Consider the following 16,327-nt stretch of genomic DNA (forward strand, 5'->3'; position numbering starts at 1 on the left):
AGCTACTTTAAGCTGGTTCATAATCAACGTTGGTAACGCCGCGTTTAGTTTGCCTCGCCTTGTTCCGTACCAGCCGCGCTCTTTTCACAGCCACAAAGGAAGACGCCTATAATGTCTCTTGACAAAATTACATTTCCGTATATGATTCAACAAATCTGATTTGACATATTCCTTCGTTTATTTGGAGACCCATGCAGGATACTTGTGGCGCAGTGAAGAGTTAGGTTTGGAATAGTTAGTGAACTGGCAATTTCTACCCAAATATCGCTTTGACTGAAACCCATACACCACATGTCAGTGGCGTCACAATAGGGTGGTGATTAAATGCGAGCTCTATGTGCTTGTCCGTGAATATGAAGAGAGATAATAGACGATGTTTCTATGACCGGAAATCGTCGGACACCGTTTCCGGCGTCACAGGATATGTTTATTGTTTTAGATGGGTTCCCGCTATGGTAGAATATACTGTAGTTGACGTTTAAACTTTTCCGAAACAGCTTTTTCGTGCCTAACTAAGAAAATGCATCCATTGTAACGGAAAGGGCAGGAGTTGCACCGTCAATTCTCGAAGTAATTAAACGATTACGATTGACTGATTTTACGGGGTTTCGTAATCACGAGGCAATAGCAAACATCATGCTCAACGTTGAGATGCGTGCTTATGTGTGCGGCCGTTCCGTCGAAGCCGCTTTCTGTGGCAGCCAAAAGAGACAATCATGACACCGAATATTTGTTTCTGTAGGGGGTAATTGTCATATCGTAGATAAAGCATGTTTTACGAGTCACGTTTGCATTTAGGCTATGAAAATAGATACTTTAAATTAGTCTGAGTATGATTCCAAAAAATACTTGTACGCCCCGCTAGTGTTGTCCTTTGTTATTTGTCTCCTAAAGACGTTTGTCTATCAGCGTTAGTTAGTTAGTGATCTGATAAGCTACTCTGAAGGAACCCAATTAACTAGGTCTGCAAACACTGCCAATAATAATTAAAGAAGTTCAAGCATACAATGTATACTTTGCCGACGCAGGGTGTACTGGGTGGTCAGTACACATTTCTCTAAGTGCCCTGCCGTAACAAACATAGCTCGAACCTCAGTGCTGACTGTTGATACTAAACATTCATGGGAGCCATAGATACATAAGTTACCTATATAATTATATTGGTCTGCCTCACACATCTGTTGGGAAAGCCCTAGATGAATCGAATCGATCTCTTTTAGAAAACACCGAAAGACATTCTTTCGCATAGCAAACTAACTACAGAAATTTACCCATTAAACGTCAACGCGCCAGAGCATGATCGACGCAGGCGTGCTATACGTGTAGCCATTTTAGGTTCTTTTAGATTTGCAAGTCCCAATACGCACGTTATCTGGACAAACGAAATAATCAAGGCTGTAACTTACATTCAAAAATACAGGTCCTTTACATTACTATTTTCAACCCAACATGACTTGACGTAACGACTCGACATGTCCTTAGAGGATTCATGCACCTTTTGCCATTAACCCGAGACGAGCTGGTGGCGACGAGAAGGTCTCGTACTAACCGCATGACTGAGTAATGCGCGGATTAACAAAATAATAACAAATCACGCGAGTAATATTAGGTAAGAGGGGTCTTTGTTATCGTCCGCAGTAATTGTATCCTACAAGTATGGGCCGCCCACGTTTGATGATTTGTTAACGGGGTTCCAACTCCACCGCCTGCTAGAACAATTAGCGGCCACGTTATTACTCGAAGCCGAAAGTCACTAAGACCTATTTGCAAGCAGATGTGCCACTTCTGACTTCTGAACTACGTTTTATTACTATTATTTTTAACGTTCACGACTGTGTTGCATTAAGTAAAATCGATATGTTTTTGGTTAGAACTTCCAAAAGTTCTGTATTCTCAAGTATAACGCCTATTGTATCTAATCCGCTTTTGAAGCATTACGCAATACTCCATATAATCCAACTACGCGGCTTCTTTTTGTTTTAGACGATTCGTAGTAGTATTACCCATATATATATATATATATATATATGGGTAATACTACTACGAATCGTATATTCTAAAATATTCAGCTATCACACACGTTCGTACATACAGATGACTTATCGACTGTTTCAAGTCGGTTCACGTATGAAAGTTTTTTTTTAATTATTTATTCTAGCATTTATTCGACGATATATTTTCGGCGAAATCAAACAATTTTTCCTACAAACTTTCCGTTAATTCGCCGACATTGGTATCAAGTCATCATCGTAACGTGTGCCCACGATCGCCCTCATATGCACAGGTCCATATAATGCCAGAGCTCCGGCAGCACGTACATCGCGTAGCAGTAGCGTAACGTATTGATGAACATTCATTCCACTAAGGAGACCGGGTTGCCTGGCCCATTCGTTTAGGATTTGTGCGAACGAAGCGAGTTGCTGATGAGAAGAGTGAAGACGTCGATCAATTTGAACTTAGGCGCTAAATGTACGCACAGATTACGCTACCGCCGCTTTTCATTCTCCAGTGTGAGAAAGAGCAGAAAAGAGATCGGGGGAAAGAGAGATAGAACACTCACACTTTCCCGTTAGCGGTGCTCTGTTCAATTAGGGAAAGTGGTATAACATCGCCGTGCTGGCCAGGACGTGAATTAGTTGACGGAGAAGGAGGCGGCTATGATGGCAGAAGTGTGGAAATGGCCCACTGCCTGACTGCGCTGACGGGATTCGGTTTCAGGCTAGCGGCATCTGCTCTCGACAGCCTTTCATTTTGCGGCGAAAACAACGATAGCAACAAAAAAAAAGATAGCTACAATGAGTGTTTACCAGTCTAGCGATTTAAGGGGTACGAGCCGTCGTTGGGACAGGAGCTAAGAAAAGGTCGTCCGAGTAGGACCTCGTTCTTGTTGTTCGAGCCTGGTGACGAAAGTAGCATCGCTCTTGAAAAAAGGCCTTGCTTACTTTCCAGGGTCCACGCTATCAATTGATGGGTGCTAGTAATAACTGTGGGTGACCGATCGGGTTCAGCATCGCCTGTCTCTAAAGTCAAGAAAGACGACAGAGAAATATTCAATGCTCGTTTCTTGTCGATACAAAGCAATGACACAATGGGAGTATAACAGAAAGGATAGAGGAATCCGTACTTCATCAGCATACCGTTGCTGTTTATAGAACGTCGCCTAGTCGGATAAACTAGCGACTTTTTGGGAAAAAAGTTGGAAACGCGAAAAACTTGGAACGATAAGTGTCTCCAGAGAGAATGGACTGACTGGTAGTTGCCGCTGGGCTTTCGAACAGAAGATGCGGTTACACGTATGCTTAACTAAGATCGTCGGTACACTAACGTAAATTTAGCATGTATTTTATACAAGGTTTAACGTTTTTGTGAAGGAGACAATCAGTGTGGGCATGGAGAGGGCTTAAGCAGGCTAGTACCCAATAATGGAGAATATTATCATCGATACTTACCCACATAGATATTTGCAATACATCTACTGTATACATTTGATTATAAAAACTATATATAGCTACGTTTTTTATTCACCGCCTAGTAGATTTTTGATTGAAGCTTTTTTTTTTCACAGAAAAATAATTAAATAACGCACTTTTACGTAAAAGGTTACACTTGGTTGGAAGCGTGATTCCAAAGTTATACATAAGATTCTCGTTTACCGATTCTCTGTGGACGTCAAAAAAACCGGTTCCACATATTGTGATCTAGGCGGGTATGTTTTCGTAAATTGTGTCCAAACTGGTTGGCCACGCAAATTACCTTCGTACATGAAATATAGGATGCGTAAAACGATTGGCTTACGCAGAACCTTAACAGTATCAGGTTAGGGTCCTTTTCGCTTTACCTTGAAAAAAATATGTATCCCTAACTGTAGTGACATGATTAGTACAATAACCGGTGCGGACAAATGTATAACTACTATATGACTGCTCTTTATCGGCTATTCGGCAAGGGCGGGCACATCGTATCGGATTATATATGTGCCACTGTCACAAAAGAGGAAACGCTACAAGAAATGTGCGAATGAATATTAAAAACTGTAAAAAACATGCATTCGTTTTATCTCTCCTTTGTCATCTTTAGGCAGCTTCGCCGATGCAAATACCCAGCCCAGGCCAATTTCCATGCACTTTGGCCTACACCGTTGACAATAAATATATATATTCGAGCCTATCATGGAGCCTTACAATACAAGCTTGTTCCGTTCAAGCACTGTTTCCTTGCTATTCATCAAAATGACTCAACTCCACCATCTAGTTTAGTAAATTAATGTTGATAATAACATTTATCATAATAACAATCATGTTTTGGCCTAGACTGAAATAGCCTTGGCTTGAATAAACGTGCAATGATGTTGCAGGATCCCTTATAAACATCAAGGATAACACTTTATGGGCTATCTAGAAACCGTTCTTAAACACCGAACTTATAGACAACGGTTCTCACGATGAACAACGCAAAACCACCGTAATGCCGCTCACTGTTTGGGATGCATTTATTATTTATGCAAAAATTATTATGTTTCTGATAAACGTTTTATTTGACATAGTTTCGAAGCTTGGCCTGTTACATTGGTCATGCCTAGCAGGCGTATTAATCCAAGCGACTTACTAATATAACGAGAATTTCAGCTAAAGTAAAAAAAAAAAAGTCTTACTTTTTATAGAACTTTTTCAAAGTTGTATCAACTGTAAGTCGATCTGAAGAGATAAGCTCCATTGTTTGATTTCTGATCATTGTTTCAATTTCTGTTAAGTAGATCTATTCTCATAGTAAGTCACCATTTGATGACGAACATAAGACTTTAACGCAGTTCCTAGAATTTGCTTCGTTCGGACACAGCGTTTGGATCCCCCGTGACCATTGAAACGATGTCTGATCATTCTAAAACTACTAAATGTCTAGATGCGTACGCTTCATTAAAGCCCCTAGTTTTTTTGTTTACTAGAGAATCGTAAATTACTATAGAAATACATCTAATATATCGTGTGGTTTAATGGCATTAGGAGTGACGAGAGCAACCCATGTATCTGACTTTTATTCTATCATAAACATAATAATTTATTCGATTAATATTACTCTAATAATTGCTATTGTTACAAGAAGCACATGTGTGTGTGTGTAATTAATTAAATATGATACCACATTTACATGAATCGCTAGATATAGGCGTACGAAGGGATAGGATATAGGAGTGACATTCGCATCGTAAATTAAAAAAACAGTAGTAAGATTTAATATACTCCGTCTGTCTTCGTTTTGAACTATCTGCTATGATAAAATGAACGTACGCATAGATTTATCGCAATAAATAAAATGTCCTGATGGGACGTTAATGGGGGAGACGCCGCTGAGCCTTGTGTTGCTGATACGCTGACCGTATGGGCTTTCTAGGAGGGGTGCGAACCTAGGGTAGGCATAGGGTTTATTCAGCAGAAAATTCAACAAATTTAACAAACCAACATTTTGAGCGGCTGCTTGAAAGCAAATTGCTTATTGTAATATAAAAGTACTATAACTCATATATATTTAAGTACGCTTATGGCTGTACAAAGGATATTGTTCAGGTTCCATAAAAGACTATTAATCCCGTTCTCGAAGAGATTTGGCCATCTACATGTGTAAGACAAACTTTTGTCGCCGTCTAAATGATGTTAACACGTTGGATTCTCGAACTTACAATTTGACTTGATGGATTGTAAATCGTTTTAGGAAAGGTAAGAAAAAAGTTAACACCAGTAGAGTTGTTTTTAAACTGTGATCACTATCGAGTAATATCCTTAGTAAGCGGTCAGATGTGCCAAAGCTATTTTTGCTAAGCTCAAGTCTCGCTAGCTTTTTCATTTAAACCGGTTACCGTCGAATAATCAAGTCCTTAATTATTGCAGAGCATATATACAAGACATAATTTGCTCCATAGAAAACGGTATCATTTTATCTTGAGGACGTGACCATTGTATCGGGCTGCAATAATCGAATCATCCTCAAAGCTACGGTGAGCTTTTGTGTGTGGTTAGGAGAACATTGAAAGGTCGGAGACAACCGCCCGATTTGTAAACCATTCCACCTTATACTTGACTACTTCGTCGATTTTTATGGGGGGGGGGGGGGGGCAGAAGAAACACCCTTCTGGCCATACAATTTCGCTCGGGTACGTTCCTTTTTCTGAAACTGATGCTTGTATTCTTTACACCTACTGGATACATTTACTTGCACGAAGCAAGCTTGTTTTACAAATAATACATTGAATTTAGTTGCACGCTAGAGCCTTTCACAACCTTAAAGGCGCTGTTTAACGTTTTCTTAATACGTAGTTATCCACACGTGAAAGACGGAACTAACTCGAATTTCTTCTACGTTAAAACCATAGTGTTGAGCTGTTCAAATCAGCTGAGTATAAATGGAACAGTTCTAGGCAAAACCGAATTATCTTTAGTCTGCCAACCTACGTTTGATGAGGCGATGTTGAACGAGTTCCAAAAGGAACTACTCAAGGACTGGAGATAAAAAAAAGCGTTCAATTATTTTAGCGAAATGTGTAGAATAAGAAGAGAAGCGACAAAATATATATTCTGCGCTATTAATTGTACACACCCTTACGTTTCCAAGTACCTTATCTTCGGTGTAGGTTTTTGCCTTAAGGTATATCCTAGCTCGTGACCCGCACAAGGAATAACTTTTTGCCAAATCGAAACGCTTGGCAATTTAAAAAAAAATAACAGTTTTTCATACCTTATGGATCAGCTCGTCACTTACCGATCATAGAATTAGTTGATCGGTTTGATAGTCTAACGGTTTACGTAATATGCAGCTACTGATTTTCCCGGTAAACGACCTTTGATTGACAATTGACCATTATACCTGCGGCGTCTAAGGCCGTTCTTCCAACGACCAATGTTCACAGGGTCGTCGTATGAATGGGTCCTAAGTTGTAGGGTGAAAGCTCTGTTTGTGGCTGGGCTAACGTAATGTGAAAACCGTTGCAAAAAACAAATTAATAAGGTAGACCTAGCTCCTCGCCAGATGAAGGCAGTGAGCAACACGTTCTGGAACAGACTGAAGTAGCATTGCTCACTCCACGAAACCTATCACGTATCCTCCCACGCGGCTACCTATCGAAATTCCAGAAAATGGCCGCCTTTGCAGCCGATGTGAAGGACATCCTGTGCCGTACCGCCTACCCGTAGGTAGTGCCGCGTACGTACCTACTTTTTAATGACCTAGCACGTAGATTAATGAATGCTAATTACTTTAGATTACGTTTCATCGCATTCACTTTCCAAATAGTTAACAGATTTCGAACTGGACTCGAATATCATTGTAGAATATGTCTTTTTTTTTCTTTCGTCTACAACCTGAACGAGTGCGGGGCCTATTTCAGGTCCACTTAAGAAATGAATAAGCAGACAAATATCGATATCCGTCGTGTCAATGCCATATACTGGGCGAGCCCTTTCGATACAGACACAACTCACAGAGCAGTGTTAAATTTTGTGAAGTAGCTGGAACCGAAAGTAAATAAGTAATTTTCTTTTGGCTTTTATAGGAGAACTGTGACGTTTAGTGGTAAATGACGGCTGGTGAAGTTTGTTCGTGCGCACTGAATCACTGAGTCACAGAATAGTAGAATACTAATATTTTGAACATAAATTAGGACTGTTATAACTGTTCATGTTCTAAGGCCGTAATTGTTAACACTATATAAATTAATATCGGATTGAAAGCAGAACGTTCCTGCGTTTCCTGGTTTCGCAGATTCACAACTGACAATGGTCACAAATTCTGGCTATCGATACTTTGACAGTGACAATCGTAACGTATGTAAAGGGTGAGCCGAATTGATCCTAGATCTATTATACGGCACATGTTATCCAACAGTCCAAATGGCTAGGGCCCTTTAAAAAGCACAAACAGAATCAATGAAAAAGGGTCCTGCTATACGCTACGCCTGCTAGCTGAATCCGAAAATATTTCGAGAAAACAGATCTGTTCCTATTGAAAATAGTCTGGTCACGTTGCCGGGCAGACAGTTTAGTATTTCATCCCATCCATGAGGTGTAATAGGAAAAATCAACAGAATTCTAGGCCGTGCGAAACGATGGCCTTTATTTACGTGTGAGATTGTCTTTATGCTATCTTTGTTATCTAATCGTTTTGATGTCGAACTGATAGAAGATTGATTGTGATTATTTCAACGTCAACACTTTACTTGCTCTATACCATAACTCGATGTAGCTAAAGTCGTTTACCGTCGTTACGTATAACTCACATATTTAGAAGTTCTGTCCTCAACGAACTGCTCATTTTAAACAATTTATGCAGTAGGTATCACAGCGAAGTCACGTGTCGAAATCGAACTTTGTCTTTTCCACAACTTGCCTCTTTTTAATGCCAACTGGAAAGCAAATCATTTCATTCGAAACACCCAGACACATAGACTACCAACATCTTGATCTAGTCAGGACTAGCTGAAGGATCTGCGTATTTTTTTTTTTTTTTCTATTAATTTGTAAAACAAATGCTCCATACCTACTCATAAGTGGCATTGCATAAATAACTACAAGCAGGGAATGTAGGTACGGCAAGAGGTTACAGTTAACGGGCTGCTGCAGCACCGCAATGGTACAAGTTCCTGTCACGGTACCAGATGCGTTTTCTGTTTACTAATTTATTGAAGAATAAGGTTTACAAAAGTTCCTAGGCCAATGCTCAACGATAGTTTTGCACAGTTATCGAACACTGTTCGTGTCAGGCCACTCCAGGGCTTGTGATAAAGGCATATAAATTCGGGTATCTTCATTATTCTTATACATTGGACGCAAGCTTCAATTCTTAGCAACGATTCAGAACACTAAGCGTCTCATAGCAATTATCCATATATTACTTAGCGATTTTCTATGAGTGGGTTCATTGTCAACCGTTTGGGTACATTTTGCCTAAACGGCACATTCAGTTCTAGAAAAAAATCCTATAAGCCCAACGTGTGTCGAGACTGAAGTTCTCACTATCACCTACTCGATTAGTTTTCATAAATATGGCAAAGTTCTTTAGTGAGGCAAGGTATAGCTCACGGTCGCGGATCCATTGAACTTTTGCTTCAAACATCCATATCAATCGCTGCTTTATGGCCGTTTTCTAATGTGGGTCTAATGTGGGAATAGTACCACACTGAATTAATCGTCACCTTTACCTATATAAAGTATTCGTTGATGGTGACAGCAGACAGCGGGGGTAAGTGTCAAGAATAATAGTTACGTCACTTACATATACTGCTCTGCCATCGAGTATCTTAGAGACGACCGCATCGTTCAGTAGCTCAGGAAGGGTCAGCTTGCCGATGATTTGACAAACTGATAAAGCTGATGATCTAAGCGATCTTCAGTTTTACAAATTTGCTTGAGGAACTCTGTTACTCCAACTGATCCTATCAGCATGAACTGAAAAAGTGAGGCATTCAGTATTTGTTGAAAGTTATCGGATAAGTCCAGCCACCACTTGAAAAAACTACAAATGTTCGGAAGTGCCACCGCAAGTTGGGATGATACAGTAACGAACGGACTAATGTCGATGGGGTCCTGGAAGAAAATTGACTGATCTAAAAAAAAAGGACGAATCGCTTAGGGTCATCTTATTAGGGAAATTTCGCCGAATAAGGTAGAACATAACAGCCATCAGCAAGTGTAGCAGTAAAAGCACCAGTACCATCGTCAATAGGAGACTTACTTAGCTCTGTGACGTAGAGATGTCGATATCCACTCATGAAGTTCCACGCCATGTAAAGGTGGGGTTGGCCTTCAGCTAATTCGAGCGCCGGTGCAGGACCATGGTAGAATGGTCCGACGGGCGTGTCGATTTCATCCGTGAAAAAAGACGATAGTAAAATTTGGAGATTAATTGTCGGAGTTCTACTAAAATATGAAATCAATAGTACAAATAAGCGTTGCCGAATACGGCAGTTGAAACAGTTACTTCAGACGCCGTTTCTCCATTGTTTCTGTTGCTCTACTTAAAACTTATACCTAATTTGCAACTATCCAAAAGAGTTATTCTAGAAGAATTATTTCTATGTTGCTACGATGTTCCAGGTTGAATAAGTTAACGTCTGATTCAAACCAGGGGGCCAAAATTTTGCTGAGAAAGTATTGATAATGCGAATCTTAGCGACCTCATACTTACCAATTAAAGGTACTGGCAACCATCATCAACCAGTCGTAGCATTTCCGTATACGAGCTGTTGGGGTATCCCGATCTGTACGTTCCGATACGATATCAACAATGATATTTAGTGAACTAGTTGTGTTTGAAAACTAACTTATTGTACATTATAGTGATTGCTTGAATCCTGCTTTTCCCAGTTATAGGGTCTCCAAATGCTGATTACGGCACGTCGTTGCGGACCAACCATACTCGCGTACAATAAAATAATAGAGATTTCTATTCTAACATGTTGCGCTCAAATTTTCACTGGAAACTAGTGCAGGTTCAGCATCAGGCGGATATCTGATAGAAGAGATCATTGTCACGTATTTAACGAACTCGATGCGTTTATGTATCGATATGTAGATGTAAAATACCGCGTTTTATCTTAAACAGTTTGACTCAAATCAAAAGATATATGCCGCATATAATTGGTGTACGCAGCTTGTTGACAAGTAATAGTAATGAAAAACTCAGATACACTAATTAACCATGGATACCGATACGGTGTTTTATTATAAATCAGAGATGTCCTATTATTCAGAGACGAAACAAACCCAAAGCACAGCGATTTTGAATGATTTATTTTGACTGTTTTAAATTGGCAACCGTTTAGTCTTCACAAATCTCTTGCAGTAACTCAGTTCGTGTACCTTAATCATAGTTTTATTCAAATTTCCTTCGTTTATTGTTTATTAGTGAAAAACGCTTAACTTTTTATGGGTTGAAATAGTTCCGTACGGATAATAACAAACCTGAATTATCGCTGATCACAGGTATTGGACAGGATTCCTCGGCAACCGCTGCAACGAACCTATGTCCCGCCCATGTAACGAACGACGCCCATCTATGCTCAATAGTAAACGATAATGCCCTTTGGCATATTTCTCCTTAAGCATCCCCTGACGACTATGGTGAGGGTACCGATTTGCTTATTTTACTGAAATCAGTACCTAGACGAGAACCTGTTTCACTGGTCTCAATAAGTCTGTGCCACGCTAATCTTTTCTGGTCGTAAAGGCGCGCTGTGGTTCGTATTACTACTTCCCTGTAACCATCGAAATACACTTTTGCATTTTATTTTTTCCCAGTCCTACAAATGAAAAAAAAAAGACAAACATACCTAAATAACAATCGGTGATACTAATTTGGATTGAGTTCATATTAAGCTATGTTTAACACAATAATCCTTGGCGTAGTTCCGCGCGCGCAATTCAAACACGTCCACACGTAACAAGCCTTGAACATTTCGTCATGATTGCTTTCATCCGACTATGAATGTCCGTTAAAAAAAAACCTACACTTGATTGACATGATGCAAAGCTGTAATTGAAAAAGAAACAAACGAGCAAGCAATGGCAGAGCTCCGAAGGTGAACCACTGAGGCAAACGAGCGTTTCTCTGTAGTATCCAAACACATTTTTCGTTGTAACCTTACCCCCCAAGTTTTCATGTTAGATAGTTGTCGCAACAAATCCGTTTGGCTCAACCAAATGCTAAGACGCTTTTTTGCAAGCCATGACTAAGGAAAAACGATATTCTCAAGGAATTATTTGAAAAAACCTATTAGAAAAAAAGCTGATTTTCCCGGCTCAACCTGAATAGTTAAACTTGTTGGAAGCGTTACCTATGAGATCAACATTTCGAGTTACTTTGAATAGCTTTAATTTAAATACAGTAAAAGTCTAGATAGCCTTTAGATCATATATCATTGCGAAGTAAGACTATCTTTTCATTTCAGAAACTAGCAAATTTCCGGAGATGAAATTTTATGTAGCGTAGAAAAACTGGATTTTTAAAGTAAGACTAAAACTTCGTCACTTTTGTAGAAGGCCGGTTCCACTTTCTTGGAATTACTTGCGAACTTCTTGAAAGTATTATCCTTAAATCGATATGTGATAATGCTAGTTTTAAGGGAGTGATTTTATGTGCGTCGTTTTTTAATAAACCAGGACTCAATACGATGCTTCTGCTATTCAACGCTTCATTCGATTTGGTTGAGCATATCAATAATTCATGTTTCTTTGACGTAGTTTATCATAATTATATGTGAGGCTCGGAACAACTGATACACTAAAAGCTATTAGTATAATTACCCCACTTCAAAATAGCGACCGACTGGTCGTATAAACGAGAGTTTCCCAACAAAACAGAATATTTTTGAGTGGGTATGAATGAACATTATTTGAATAGCGGACTCACTAAATTTAGAGCGATTCTGGGCTCTCATGTATATAGTTTCGGGACCACGTGGCTGTCGCCACTTAATATGCGCATGTTAAACAGCCGGTTTTCAATGAATTTGGCTATTTTTTTTTTTTTTTTTTTGTCTGCGACTGTCCTCTCCTGCCGTCCATCACTTGTTCCGTTCCATCAGCTTAATTATCTCATTGTCCCACCAAAAACCTCAACAACAGGAAACAGGAACTCATGGGAATTGACATTGATTTTTCTTCCACTGGAGTGATGGGGAATAACACGTGGAAAAAAGCTAGACTGCTCAAACCGTTACCTTCTCAAACGATTTTCGTCCATAGTTTTCATCACGCGTTGGGTTTTCACGACAAAAAAGCTTACGAAGTAAATAAATATCTCAGCCAAAATATTTATCTATTTTGTTTTCATTTTTAATGTACTGAAAACAGCCAACTGCCGAAGACAGTCGTGCTCAGCTATATTGCCGGAGATGAAATCTCCTCTTCACCATTGCACAGAGAGGCTAATAAGTCGTAGCAATGGCACATTCGTACATCGTCCGCTGTTTAAGTTCAACACACTCAACACGATACCCTAATCTTCCCACTCAGCCGTGTTATCTGCTAGAGCACGACTCTACACTGTATGTTAAAACTGTTAAGTAGAAAGATCAATTTGTTTGGCCTTGAGTTTTTCGGCGTAGGCTTTTTTCCTCGAGAAAATCTAACAAAAAAAAAATAAGAATTATTAGATCTAATGTATATGGCACATAGTATTTATAACTCCTTCTAAATTAGGACACGGGACAGGCCAGCTGCTAATGAGCTGAAACTAATTTTTGTCGTACAAACTATATAGCACCTGAAGATATGTCCCTTTAAAATAATTACCTTTCACCTTGTTTATATTAAAGGTCTAAGACTGTGACAATTTTGGGTCAGCCTATTATGTTCCGGGTACCTTTGAACGACTAACAGCCGCACAATATTTAAAGTAATATTTAATAAGAATGAAAATACTGACGACCGTTCACCTGAGTAAAACAGAGCAAACATTTATGTATATGATGCTCTGCAATCGCTTTTGTCAGTCTACTAAGCGTGAAGCTTGTAGCAGATTCGCAAAGATAGGATAATTGAATGAGGTTTAATTAAGTACGAAAAGGCGATCTGGAGATCTTTACATATCGGGTGATCATATTGGGTAACAGCTATACTTGCACATCAGGCAGAAGCTATCAGAGCGAAGTCTGACGACATATCTATTCGTCCTAGGTTATAAACATTGTGCCTGAAAATTATAAGGGAATAGGCTCCGTCTATTTCCTGGCCAGGAGGGTCGTTTTCAAAGCTGCTGATAATATGAAATAGTAGTTCAACCATGCTAGTGTCGAAGAAAAGTAGTTAGATGTTACAAATACTTCCTATTAAATCAAAATTTCTCCAGTTTACGAAGCCATATAAGACGTCGGTTTTATTCGATAGTACACCAAATCCAGAATCTATTTTATGTAAGGAATTAGATGAAAGGTTGGTGTATGAGTGTCCTATCTTCATCAAAAGGATGATGATATTATATCGTGTTGGAGTGATCAGCTTGGCTTCCAGACGTACGATTAGTTCCTGTCTAGATAAACACCGAAAAAACATAGTCCTTACAAATTACTTCTTGATTATCATTTCAATGCCTGGTCGATAACTCGGCTCAACTAACAACCGGCCTTAACTCTTCGTACCCGGGGGTATCACGACTCCACAAGTAGTACTTCTAAAAGTGGTGTTTCTACCCTTCGCACATTTTTCTGTCCTTACGCGCACGAAACAACTATGCTTTACAATAATATACGAATCAATTTATTAAACCTAATCGGATGCTAGGTGTTATCAATTTCGATGTTATCGTTGTTTGCTTTTTAGGTCCATATTAGTCACTTAGAGCTCATCCTGTCTAGTGTGAATGATAAACGTAATTACAATAAACCCGTTTATTCTAGACAGCAGGGGGCGGTAGGGTTGTAAATGTGGATGAAACAGTCGGAAGCACAGCCAAATTCCCTCGGCCTCCTATTCATTGTTGATTAGGCAATCCTAGAAGAAGACAAAGAACTATCTAAAAACTCCGTGTACTCGCTAAAGGTAAGTTTCAATTGACGTAACTTGAGTGGTACCCTTGTTTATGTACAGATAGGTCGATGCGCGGAAGATGAAAAGATCGTTGCATTGAACTTTTTCGTTTAGCATCGTTAGCTTTTCTTTTTCATCTGTAAAAACAAGTCGTTGGAGCTATTTTCTTGGACTCGCCTCCACTAGAAGTCTAACCGCGATGATTTTTGCTCGACTTATCAGCAGTTTCTTCAACAAATCTATGAAACGGCATAGAAACTATGTAAGCAGCTATTAACCTTATTATTGATAACTACCTACTGTCCTTATTTCTTTATTATTTATTTTCGATCATAGCCTTTGCTAATGCTGAGATTTGAACCAGCGTGGTAGCCTGCTTGTTAATTAAGGGTTACCATAGGCTATACAAAGAGATGCGCGTCAGCCGTCCAGCTCACGTGGCCCTGTTATGAAACGCGTACTCCCTTTATGAAATCATCAGTGCCGTATCTGAGCACGGCAGTTGCTTTAGTTCGCACAATAGCGTCAAAGATTATGATACATTTGCTGCAAGATTAGTTTTCTTTCGGAAAGCTTCTTTCGATTTTTAATACACACCAGATACAATTAAAATAAGGCTGAGGCTATTTTACAAAAATCAAAGTAGAGCAAGCAGGGACTAAATAAGCAATATGCGTAAATGTGAAACACTAGAAAGGAGGTCATACATTCTGTTAGCTTCCACTTCTACGGACCTTACCGATGCTATTTGTTATTTCAGTATATTTTACATCGTGGTTCGACAAAAAAGCTTTTCTTAATATCCCTAAATAACTATATACCAGCAGTTTGTTCGAGTCGATATAAGGGCTGACTTAACTAATCTGCTAACCTTCAAATGTATGTAAGCAACCATTAGAAAAGAATATATACCACTAATTAATTGCTAATTAATAGTAATAAAACTTAGTCTGATTAACAAGTTTAAACAATCGACTCAGCTGGCGCTGATCGTACAATTATAGCCATCTCTGCGTGACCTACGTGAGTTGTTATGTTAATTATGAGCATGTTTTAACTTTTTAAGATGACCTCTATGGTTGTGCTAGCGTCCGGCTAAGGCCATTACTTAAATGCAAGCCAGCGATCTACTGCAGCTAAGCGGATTAGCACCTGGTCGCGTTCTAGCATTTTCCTATCGCTCTCGACCATCGCGGACGCTTGTCGGCATTATTATTGTGGAACGACTTTAATACCGCTGTAGTATCGCGTCTCAAATGCAGGCAAGAAACCTAATGGTTCAGATTGATTAGGTCCTTGGTTGGGGAGAAAGGACCAAAAGCAGAGGGTACAAACGATAGACGTTTTTGTGTTAACGACAGACCGCAACGTCTTTCGCCATTAATGCAGTTAGCGCACCAGAACTTCAGGTCGCTTCGATCGAACATGAACTAGGATGAAAAAAATGAAAATGAAAACGATGGGTCTAATTACGAAACAGAACGAGCGACTCGTAGACGACATAATTGGCAGACGATTATTACGGCATATTGTTTGCACGCCACTTCATGGCCTGCTGGAGAACAGCCCGGATAAGTCCAGCAAGACCCGCAGACCGAGGAGCCCGCAACCAATGAAAAAAATATTGAATATTGTACTTCATAACGGAGTTTACACATTGTAATGTAAATTTGCTATCAGCAGATTTCGGCGAATATGTGCCCAGTTATGCCGCAGGCTTCTCACTGAATGAGCCCCGTGGTCCTACCCCAAGGTTCAGATCCGGGATTAGTTATGATACAGGAAGTAAAGCCTGAGAGTCTGCCGCGAGTTCACGA

The 16,327-nt window shown here is 39.6% G+C and overlaps 2 long non-coding RNA genes across 6 annotated transcripts in view; one reads left to right on the top strand and one right to left on the bottom strand.

Moving 5' to 3' along the window:
* Positions 1 to 16,327, top strand: part of LOC111254702 (uncharacterized) — a 173,003-nt gene that overhangs the window by 90,792 nt on the left and 65,884 nt on the right. Inside the window, exons 2-3 of one of the 5 annotated variants that reach the window (XR_015318032.1) lie at positions 10,968 to 11,105; positions 12,569 to 12,889. The exons of 3 other annotated variants lie outside the window; for them this stretch is intronic. This is a non-coding gene — a long non-coding RNA (uncharacterized LOC111254702). Of the gene's footprint in view, positions 1 to 10,967; positions 11,106 to 12,568; positions 12,890 to 16,327 lie in introns of those variants that run through there. One more of the 5 variants, XR_015318017.1, reaches the window with a different exon arrangement.
* LOC147754432 (uncharacterized) lies at positions 9,117 to 11,241 on the bottom strand. The gene is made up of 4 exons (XR_015318048.1): positions 10,947 to 11,241; positions 10,171 to 10,243; positions 9,718 to 9,792; positions 9,117 to 9,431 (listed from the first exon to the last, which is right to left on the bottom strand). It is a non-coding gene; the product is annotated as an uncharacterized LOC147754432 (long non-coding RNA).

Source organism: Varroa destructor, unplaced genomic scaffold (assembly GCF_002443255.2).
Source record: "Varroa destructor unplaced genomic scaffold, Vdes_3.0 BEIS01000007.1, whole genome shotgun sequence".
Lineage (NCBI taxonomy): Eukaryota > Metazoa > Arthropoda > Arachnida > Mesostigmata > Varroidae > Varroa > Varroa destructor.